This window comes from Sorex fumeus, unplaced genomic scaffold, assembly GCF_029834395.1.
Source record: "Sorex fumeus unplaced genomic scaffold, SorFum_2.1 ptg000042l, whole genome shotgun sequence".
Taxonomy (NCBI): domain Eukaryota; kingdom Metazoa; phylum Chordata; class Mammalia; order Eulipotyphla; family Soricidae; genus Sorex; species Sorex fumeus.
In genome coordinates, this window is record NW_026606099.1 from 11,175,891 (window position 1) to 11,187,230 (window position 11,340).

Genomic DNA, 11,340 nt, shown 5'->3' on the forward strand with positions numbered 1-11,340 from the left:
AAAACTCAATCCCAAACAGACAAACAACTGCAGATTTGGGGCCAGAGGGCAGAGGGGACAGGTACTTGCCCTGCAGGCAGCTTACTCTCACGCCCTCCCTGGCATCACCCCCAAACACATTCAGGAGCCAGAAATCATCCCTGTGCACTGTGAGTGTCACTGACCACGTTCCCGTCCAGACACTGACTAGCCGGGAGGCGACTCAGCAGTGATGGCTGGTCTTGTGTGTGCGTGTGTGCGTATGTATGTGTGTGAGAGGCCCGGGGTTACACACAGAAGCTAAGGCAAGCAACACGCACACTTTTTTCTATGGGCTGAGAACTGCCAGGGAAAAGGGCCCAGCAAGACTGCGCCAAACGGGGGCTGGAGAGCGATAGCACAGTAGGTAGGGTGTTTGCCTTGCACATGGCCAACGCAGGTTCGATTCCCAGCATCCCATATGGTCCCCTGAGCACTGCCAGGACTGATTCCTGAGTGCAGACCCAGGAGTAAAGGTGTGACCCAAAAAGAAAAAAAAATTGCGCCAAAGGGGAGCGAAGGAGGTTTTGGCGTTTCCTTCGTTCCCTGTGACGCTGCCCAAGTTTGATAACCACAAGCCAGTATTAACTCCATTTCTTAACCCACAGAACTGAGGCAGACATGTGGATGGGGGAAGCATCGTCATGGCAATGGAACTCCGAGGAAGTCAACAATAGCTTCATGGCCACCAAAAGACCACCTGAGGGCACGGGACCCAGGGTCTGGTCAAAATTAACCCACATTAGGAGGCCCAGAGCAGGCTGGACCCCCCGAGGGAATAGGAACAAAGGCCAGTAAAGGAATTTCTAAGAGGACCTTGGACCACTCAACTCTACCCCCTTGGCAACCACCCTAGCAACGGACTCTAGGTAGCTAGAAACTCCCACCAGGGGCAGCCTGGGGAAAACCCGAGATTAGCCCCCTTGAACCAAGGGAGGGCGCTCATGTGTGCCCGAGCCCAGGGACTGCTCTTGCCTACGAGGTCGGTCATGTCACGGGCTTCTCCCCTCCTGAGGTGTGGACTTTCGGACCGAACGCAACCAGGCAACCTAACGTGTTCAGTGGCTTTCTGCACCTCTGGAGAAGCCGCACTCTCTCTCGAGCCTGTTACTCCCTCCCTCATTTCCCCTTCCTAAAAGCCTCCAAATAAAATGTTCCTGCTTCATGCTCATCTCCTGAAATGCTTTTCTGCGAGAAGGACAAAGGCCCGGGGGCCTGAGGAGGTCGAGGATCGACTCCCTTTCCCTGCAAAGGGCAACCCCTCACTCCGGCCCGAGACCCCAGGAAGGCCTAGTGGGCGTCGTGGGGCTGGCAGGGCTCGTTGCGCTCATCAGTGCCAGCACTCCAGCCAGTCCCGGGGGAGTGACATCTTCTCCTCTGCTTCTCATCAGCCCCCCATGAGGGCCCACTGACTTCAGAGTCATTCCACATTGAAAAGTCCGCAGGGGGCAGAGAGGCAGGACAGTGGGGAGGGCACTTGCCTTCTATCCAGTTGTCCTGGGCTCGATCTCCGTCAGCACAGGGACGTTAGCCGGCCAGGGTGACCCCTGGGCACAGCCAGGTATGGCCACCCCACCCCACCCCCACCCAGCCCCCCAAAATATATATATAATTACTAAAAAAACTTAAACAAACTAAAGATTAAAAACTATCATACACTAAAGAACTTTTAGAGAAAAAAGCCGCCCACACGCGGGCAAAAAGCCCAGAGACTCAGATTCACCTGTGTCACACTGCACTCGCAGCTTAAAGAACTGAGCTCTGCCAAACAGGCTCGTGCCAGTCTCCTACAGAGACTGAAAATGGCACTTGGAGTCTAGAATGTTCCAAGGTAGAATGAGAATTCCGCAAGGAGGAGGGCATCATGGGCCCTTCTTAAAGGGGCAGGCGCCACCCTTTGTGATGCCAGGGTCCTGCTGAGGCTCCGGAGGGCTGCCCTGCAGACGCCAGCACTAGCTGGCCACTGTGCCTCTGGTTCCTGCGGGGCCCAGTTCTGGACCCCTGGGCCCTGAGAAAGTGGTTTCAGAAAACGTTTGACAAATGTTTGGCAGTTACAGATCTCCAACTGAGGTCATTCGGCGTCCCCCGAGTGGGACCTGGACCCAGTGACCGTGCCCAGGGCCCTCCTCAGGAGCCAGGCCACAAAATCTGTGGGCGGGGTGGGGGGCGAGGGGCAGAGCGACAGGGCAGAGGCCCTGAGCCTGACCCTGACAGCCCTGCTCTCTGTGACCCCAGTGCTGTGAGCAACACCTGCTGCACCGTGGCCAGGGAGTGGCCCAGCCCACTAAGGCCTGAGAGCTGTACAGAGGAGTCTGGCCTGGCCTGCTCGGATGGGAGCACAAGCTGAATGAGTGCGGGTCCCCTCGAGGATGAGTGAGCAGGGACGGGGGAGTGGTGGGGAGGTGGGGAGGGCGGAGTGACCTAACCTGGGGGCTCAGGACGGGACCCCTGGACGGGACACCTGGCGGTGCTCAGGGCCGACTCTGATTCAGTCATCGGGGCTCATGCTGGCAGGGCCTGGGGGGGGTGACGTACAGGGTGAGGTGGGGTCAGCCACAGGCAAGGCAGGCTCCTTGGCCCTGGGCTACCCTTCCGGGCAAGGATATCTATTTTCTTTCTTTCCTTTTGTTTTTTGGGACACCCGGCAGTGCTCAGGGTTACTCCTGGGTCTTCACTCGGGAATCACTCCTGGCGGTGCTCAGGGGACCTATGGGGTGAGCCATGCACCAGGCAAGCGCCAAGTCTTGATGCCAAGGTGCCCACGAAACACAGTGTGCAACAAGGGACTCTACAGAGAACGTCAGGGCCAGCAAACGCTACGAGGAAGTCAATCAATTCTGAAAAAACACAAAAAGATGCAAAAGGAGGGGCTGAAGTGAGAGCACAGTGGGGAGGGGTTTGCCTTGCTCACGGCTGACCAAGATTCGATCACCAGTCCTGAGCACTGCCAGGAGTAATTCCTGAGCATCCCTGAGTGTGACCCAAAAAGCCAAAAAAAAGAAAAAACAGCGCAAAAGAAAATGTGTTTGAGCCTCACTGTCTCCCTGAGACTTGAGCACTCAGTGCCGTGTGTGAGCCCAGTAGAGTCTCCGGCCTGAACATGCCCCGACCCCCTCACCCCCATGCTCCTGTGTTTGGACCGTGACCCTAAATCCTGTGATGGGACCACGTGTGTCCATGACAAAGACGCTAGCAGGCTCACGCCCTAGAACTTCCCTGCTTCACACAGGCGTGGCACACGGGTCCTGGCCTGCTAGCGGCCGGCAGTGATTCGGCAGGAAGCAGAGGTGTGAGCCTGAACGTGGGTCAAGTCCGTTCCTTCAGCTTGGAGGGGAGGAATGTCCGAGAGGGGGTTTTGAGCACTGCCTCACAAGCATGAGGTCCTGAGTCCAAGCCCCCGGGGTCACACGTGCACCTGGCACAAATCCAGCACAAACCCGGCAGCTCTGCTGTCCCAGCACCATGCAGGAAGGGGGGGGTGACCCCAGGGGGAGGGCCACCGAGAGAGGAGGGGGACACCACAGAAAGGAGGAGGGAACACAGGGCAGGAGATGAGGGCTGCAGGGCCGGGAGCACCGGGCAGAGAGCAGCCCTGGGGAGCAGGAGGCCAGGCGGGCGCCCCTTGTCACTGGCCACTTGAGGCAGTTGCACAAGCCGTGTGCAGACCCACGAGGCTGACAGGGCGCCAGGGACGGCGCAACCCCAGCAAGGATTTTTCTTTAAGTTTTGGGCCATGGGGCCAGAACTCTAGTACAGCGGGGAGGGCGTTTGCCTTGCACACAACTGACCCGGGTTCAATCCCGGCATCCCATAGGGACCCCAGAGCACCTCCAGGAGTAAGTCCTGAGTGCAGTGTCAGGACTGACCCCGGAGCATGTCCAGGTGTGACCCAAAAACAAAACAACAGCAGAGCAAGCGGAAGGGCCCGGAAGCTCCGAGCCACGGAAACGCCGAGGTTGGTTGGTGCCCACTCGCCCCCGCCCCCTGCCAGTTCAGGCCGGCCTGGGATCAAGGTGCGCGAGCGTCCCCAGACAGGATCTGCCTCAGCGGCTCGGTGCGTTATCTCAGCCTATCACCCAACTCGACTGGGATTGACTCTGGTTATCTCCTTGACTGGTTACCTTGGGCATCTCCGGGGCCAGCCGCCAATCTCCGTCTCCCACCTAGCCAGGGCGGGATCAGGTGTCAGCAGCTGGGCCCTGAACACCCCACCTGCCCGTTCAAACACACTGCAAGCACAAAGGCCAGGCTCGCCCCCAACTCGTAGGACACGACCAAGCCAGGGGCTCCGGAGAGCACTGGGCCCGAGGACGGGTCCCAGAGACCCCCAAATTTCCCTTGCTCGACGGCCCGGCCCAGCAATCTGCATCAACCACTGGGCCCGAGCTCTCTGCTTTCCTTCTGCTTGCTCAGCGAAACGCAGCACGTCACACCTGTGTTTGGAGGGGAGGAACACCAAACTTTTTTTTTTGGCTTTTTGGGTCACACCTGGCGATGCCCAAGGGTTATTCCTGGCTCTGCACTCACAGGGGTTACTCCTGGCTCTACACTCAGGAGTTACTCCTGGCTCTGCACTCAGGAGTTACTCCTGGCATTGCTCAGGGGACCATATGGATGCTGGGACTCGAACCCGGGTTGGCAACGTGAAAGGCAAACGCCCTACCTGCTATGCTATCTCTCCAGCCCCGGAACTCCAAATTTTATATAGAAAACAACGTATTTCACAATGCCTTTTCAGCCATTCTGATTGTTGGGGTGTAAATTCTAAACAATCATGGTGCATCTTTTGTCGAAATAATGAATGTAATCAATGTAGAGAAGAGTTAAGTAGAAATCATCTGCCTCATAGGCATTGGGTGGGTGGGATCTGGGGTATAGTGGGGTTCTTGGTGGTGAAAAATGAGTACTGGTGAAGGGTGAAGGGAAAGGTGTTTGATCATTGCATGACCGAGACTTAAATCTGAAAGTTTTGTAACTTTTCCCACGGTGATTTAATAAATAAATATAAGAATAATAATAAATAAATAAAATTGTGAAAAACAAAAAAAAGTAAGGTGGAGTTCAAACCTAATTCTATCAGCTAATCAGTGGCTGAATAAATAGCAGTACTCCTACATTAAAAACAAACAAACAAATGAAAAACACTGTACTTGTGAGGCGAGTGCATCAGCAGCCTGATGGCACCTTCAGACTCCAGATACCCCAAAATTGCTGCTGTGCCTTTGGCCAGACCCCAAAAACTTGGGCAAAGTTTACCAAGAAAGTAAACAGCCAAAGTTAGGTATGTGGGAAACACACCCACAAGCCCCCTCCGGCTCAGCTATATCCTTGGAGGCATGGCCTCTCTGGTTCCTGATTGAACTGCTTAATGGCCATGATCCCACAGACTCAGAAACAAATCTCGAAACCCAGTGGCTTTTGGCAGAAATGCGTCTGGTCCCTGCAGTGCTGGGCCCATGGGTTCATGCCTTGGCCTGTTCCCCCTGGCGGCCAGGTGGCCGCTATCCTCCAGAGGTCACTGGACAGTCAGGCTTGGGCCCTCAGTGGCAAAACTTGTTGGGCCTCACAGGATGGGGTTGGAGCCAGTCCTGTCCTCCCCGTCCCAACGAGACCCCAAGTCATCGTCCATGAACGGCCTCTCTGACTCCTGATCAAGCTGCTTAATGACCAGGATGCCAGAGACTCAGGAGCAAATCTCGGAACCCAGCAGGTTTTGGCAGAAATCCCTCCAGATTGAAGTGTTCAAATTTGGAATTTCAAAATCAGACAGCCACTACTGCAGCCACACACTATCATAGGTTATTGTTTCTTTTTTATTGTGAAAAGTGTGTAAAACATCACTACCCCAATGATAAAATCATTCCTTGAAGGTAAGAATGGTATTTTTACATACTGAGAGGTTAGGGGTGGAGAAGCCTCCCAAGCAACGCTCAGGGGACACTCCTGATAATATCAATCAAGTGGGTAGTACGGTGCTGTGCTTGGACTCAGGAATACAGCTCTGTTCAAGCCTCGCAGTACTCACAGTCAGCCTTAAAAATTACCATTATTCTCTCTCTAACCCCTGCCCAAGAGCCAAAGTAAACCTGGGGGTAAAAGAAGATGGGAGGCATTGCATAACTTCAAAATGCACTACAAAGCAGCAGTAATTATAACAGCATGGCACTGGAATAAAGACAGACCCATAAATCAATGAGATAGGGTTGAAAATTCAGAAACAGACCCTTGAGTATATATATGGTTAGTTAATCTTTGATAAAATGGTGCTGTGAAAACTGGTCAACCATGTGCAAAAAAAAAAATTCATACCTCTTTCGATTGTCATGCATAAAAATCAAATCAAAATGGATTAAAGACCTTGATAGCAGACTTGAATCTATAAGACAAAGAAAAGAAAACATAGGCAGAAATTCTCCACGACATTGAAGCTAGAGGCAAATTAAAGAAGGAAATGCCACTGACCAAGCAAGTGAAACGAAATATAAACAAATGGTAACACTGTAGCACTGTCCTCCTGTGAGCACCAGTAATGTCTGCATTGTGAGACTTGTTGGTGCTGTTTATGGAATATCGAATATGATATGCCATGCGGGCTCGATACTCTCAGTAGCATGTTGGGCTCTCCGAGAGGGACGGCCACGTGCAAGGCAAACGCCCGACCCACTGTGCTTTCACAACAAATGGGACTATATAAAATTAGTACATAAAATTAGCTTCTGCACGTCACAGGAAACAATGACCAGAATAAAGGCCCCCAGATTAAGAAATTATTTGCCCATCACTCATCTGATAAAAGATTAATATCCAGGACATATAAAGCATTAATAGAACTCTACAAGAAAAATGTGTCCGATTCTATCAAAAAATGAGAAAGAGAAATAAATAGAAGTTCCTCAAAGAAGAAATACATGTGGCCAAAATGCATGTTTTAAAAAATACACTACATCATCAATAATCAGGGAAATGTAAATCAAAACAATGAGCTATCACACCTACAGCAGCAAGACCGACACTCATCAAACAAACAAAGAAACAAACAAAGACAAAAACCTAGTATTGAAGAGGATGTGGGGAAAAGCAGCCTTCATTCACTGCCGGTGGGAATGTCCATAGGACCAGACTTTTTGGAAGACAATAAAGACATTCCTCAAAAGACTAGCAATTGAAGGTTTATATGACTCAGCAATTCCACTCCCTGGAAGACATCCCAAGGGTCCAAAGCACAATGCAAGACAGACATCTGCACCCCTCCCTGCGTTCACTGTAGCACTATTCATAATAGCCAAAATCTGAAAACAACCCAAGTGTCCAAGAACAGATGACTGGATAGAGAAGCTGTGGCACATACACAGAACACAACGGAATACTACACAACCATGAGAAAAAAGATGAAGTCAGGCAATTTGCTAAGTGGATGGATCGGAGTGGTATCATGTTGAGTGATGTTAGTAAGAGGGAGAGGGACAACTCAGAATGGTCTCTCATACGCGGGATATAAAGAAACTTCATAGGAATAACAAATGCCCAAAGGCAAGAGAAACAAAGAGCAGGAGAAGTGGTCTTCAGCAGGAAGCTTACTGTGGAGCAGGGGTGAGGGGGATAAGTTGGGGAAGGGAACACTAGAATAATGGTGGAGGGGAAAGTGCCTGCCACAGAGGCAGACTGACAAGTGGGAAGGACACTGGGGACTCTGGAGGAGGGAAGAAGAACCTGGAGAAGGGGCTGGTGTTGGAATTGGAAAATTGTAAACCTGAAACTTTAATACTGAATAACTTTGTAACTATAATTCATAGTGATTCAATAAAGATAATAATAATTAACACTTTAAGGGATCACTAACGAGCAAAAAGTATTTCTATTCACAGCTATTTCTCGGTACACTTTCTGAGGTGTATGTTTTGGAATAAGTGCCGCCACGGTGAGCACATGGCCGGTGCTCTTTATCACGTGCACAAAGGTGCCAGTGATATGACCCAGTGGCAGAACACTTAGCTGGTATGTGTGTGTCAAGCTCAAGTTGCAGTATGACCAAATATATATATATATATACTTGCAAGGCAACCCCCCTCCCCATTGTACTGTCTCTTGGCGGTGTGGCCAGGTGGGAGCACCGCCTTGGGGAGCAGCGCCTGCAGTCCAGCTGGCTTTTGGAGGGTTCCCGCGGGCTGCCCCGAGCAAGTCCGTTGCTAGGAGCGTTGCCAAGGCCGGGGGCGGGGGCAGTGAGAGCTCCCTAATGTGGGCCAGGTGTGTCCAGGTGTGTCCATGGAAACCTCGCCCAGGGAACACGTGGCCAATCAGAGTGGGACTGGGAGGGCTGTGGGGGCGGGCAGCCGGAGCGGAAAAAAAGACAGCCCCCAGGCCCACTTCTTTTTTCCTCCCGGCTCTTGGACTTCCTCACTCTCTCGGACTTTCCAGCACCAGGTAGGGCTCCGCGTCCCCAGGGCCTGGCATGGGCAGGCGGCTCGGGGCCAGCTCGGCCGGTGGAGGTTCGGGTCAGGCTGGACTCCGGTGCCTGGGCAGCGATAAGGAGAGGGGCGCAGGGGGGCACTGTGGCCGCGGCTGGGGGTTCGGAGACTCTCGGTGCAGTGGGGGGGGGTCCCAGCGACAGGCCCAGAGCACCGGGACCACGCGCAGGCGGTGGGAGAGTGGGGGAAGGGCCCGGGGGACGGACAGCGAGGCGGGGGTGTGACCGGGGGTGTGACCGGGGGTCCGGGAGCCCCCCTGCCCACCCCCTTTATTCTATTGGCAAGTTGAGGGGTAGGCCTGCTTCCACTCTGAATCTTCCCCCCTTCCCCCGGCGGTGGCTGGGGACCGAGGGGGCGTCTGGCACCCCAACTGGGTCACCCACGTGCCAGGCTCAGCATTGCAAGGGCCTGGGGGCGTAGAGACCAGGGTGCCTACAGCGGGTGGGCCCTGTCCCCCCCCCCCCGCCCCCGCCCCCGCCTGGGGGCCTGGGGGCGTGGGGGCGTGGCCGCATCTTTGAGACACCAGTGGGCGTGGCCTCGCCTGGGTGCCTCGTGGGGGCGTGGCCCCCATGAGCCTCGTGCGGGTGTGGTCTCGGCAGCCTGGGGGCATGGCCGGTCTCACCTCTGACGTTCTGGGGGCGTGGCCTCACCTGTGATCCTTCTGAGGGCGTGGCCCTGTGAGCCTCGTGCGGGTGTGGCCTCACCCTTGAGCTGCTTGGGAGCATGGCCTCGCCCTTGAGCCGCCTGGGGGCGTGGCCTCACCCTGCTCCTCCTGGGGGCGTGGCCTCCCCGTGAGCTGCCTCGGGGCGTGGTCCCCCATGAGCCTCCTCGTGGGGGCGTGGCCCTGTGAGCCTCGTGTTGGTGTGGCCTCACCCTTGAGCTGCTTGGGGGCATGGCCTCGCCCTTGAGCCGCCTGGGGGCGTGGCCTCACCCTGCTCCTCCTGGGGGCGTGGCCTCCCCGTGAGCTGCCTCGGGGCGTGGTCCCCCATGAGCCTCCTCGTGGGGGCGTGGCCCCGTAAGCCTCTTGTGGGCGTGGCCTCACCTCTGAGCTGCGGGTGGGCGTGGCCTCCCCGTGAGCTGCCTCGGGGCGTGGTCCCCCATGAGCCTCCTCGTGGGGGCGTGGCCCTGTAAGCCTCTTGTGGGTGTGGCCTCACCCTTGAGCTGCTTGGGAGCATGGCCTCGCCCTTGAGCCGCCTGGGGGCGTGGCCTCACCCTGCTCCTCCTGGGGGCGTGGCCTCACCCGTGCTTCTCCTGGGGGCGTGGCCTCACCTCTGAGCTGCGGGTGGGCGTGGCCTCCCCGGGAGCTGCCTGGGGCGCTCAGGTTGGAGTCTCTGCGAAAAGAGCAAATAGAGCAAAGAGCCGCACACGTGCGGGTTGCCGGAGGCTGCCCCGGGAGGCCCCGCCCCGTAGGTCTGTCCAGCGCCCCTCGGGTCAGTGTGTGTGGAGGGTGCCTGGTCCTCGGGGACCGACGGGTCGTGGCTAGGCCAGTCAGGTGCCAGGCTCAGGGCTGGGGCAGGGTCCCGGCACACCCGCCCCCACCTGGTTCAGCGCCCAGGGAGGCCCGGTCCACCTTGCCACTGCCCGGAACTGCCCCTGCCTTTCATTCTTTTAAATCGAGCTCTTCTTTTGCTTTTAATTTTTACTTTTTGCATTGGATCACAGTGAGTTGCTGTTGTTGATGGTTGGATGCCAGCCCCGAGATCCGAGCATCCCTCCCCCACCCCGGTCCCCTCTGCAGCTCACACTTCTCGCCTCCGGCGTCCCCAGCTTCCCTTCCGGGGCCGGGGGTGTCCTTGTGTGCCCCAGACACGGGCCTCACCTGACTCTGTGCGTGCTTCTTCACTAGGGTCCACTGGGAGCTGTGGACGGGCTCCAGAGGATAAGGCCAGAGCCCCTGGGCTTCCAGGTAGTACTCCTGCTGGCCTCTCACTCCCCTTTGGCGTGGTGACCAGGGTGACCCTGAGACGGTCACTGCCCTGCCCTAGCCTACGGGTCTCAGGGGAGCAGCTCTGAAAGACCATGGACTGCAGAAGGGAGCACTCCTCCCCAGACTGCGTCCATTCTCAGTTAATTCACAGTTGCGACGAATTGAAGGCATTGCAGTGAGGGTCAGTGGGAAGCAACAGGCTTAGCATGTGGCAGGCCAGGGACTGTAGCGTTGCAGGGTTGCTCCCCCCCTCTGAGACAGTGGCTCGCGCTCACTGTCAGGTGCAGGGTGGCATGTCCCATGTCCTCACACATCGCTCTGCCTCTGCACAGCGATCGATTCAGTCATAGGAGCATCCAGGTCTGAGAGCACTGGGTGACCACCCCCCCCAAGAGGGCTCCAGGAGAAATCCACAGAGATGGAGTGTGCTGGGCATCATGCCAGTGACCACTAGCAGACATCACTCTAGCCCTTACACACACGTGTGTCCTGACCATATCCATCCAGGGTTTTCAGCCACCGTTGTGGGCCTGTTTCCTAGGTTTTCCTGCCAGCCTCCAGAACCCCGGCATGCATGCGTGGCTTGGTGCTCATCATGTCCCACCAGAGACCCACGTGGCTGCTCCTGCCGCAACACTGTCAGCTTCCAGTTCCAGAGTGCCTGAGTGGAAGCTCTGTGCAGGTCAGTCATCGCCGATCACACACAACGCAGGTGTGTCACATGCTCATTTTCACATCATGTGGACAAGTTTTGTCCCCTTCAACTATGGTTAATCTTTTCCAGGTTTACACTGGCTAAGTATGATTCAGGAATGAAGTGTCTCTTTATACAGCGAAACCTGTGTCGTGTACAGAACCTTGCTGCATGTCTTCTGTGTGTGTTCATTTACATCCTACAGCTCTTTCCTGGGTTGTTCATTGACATCACTA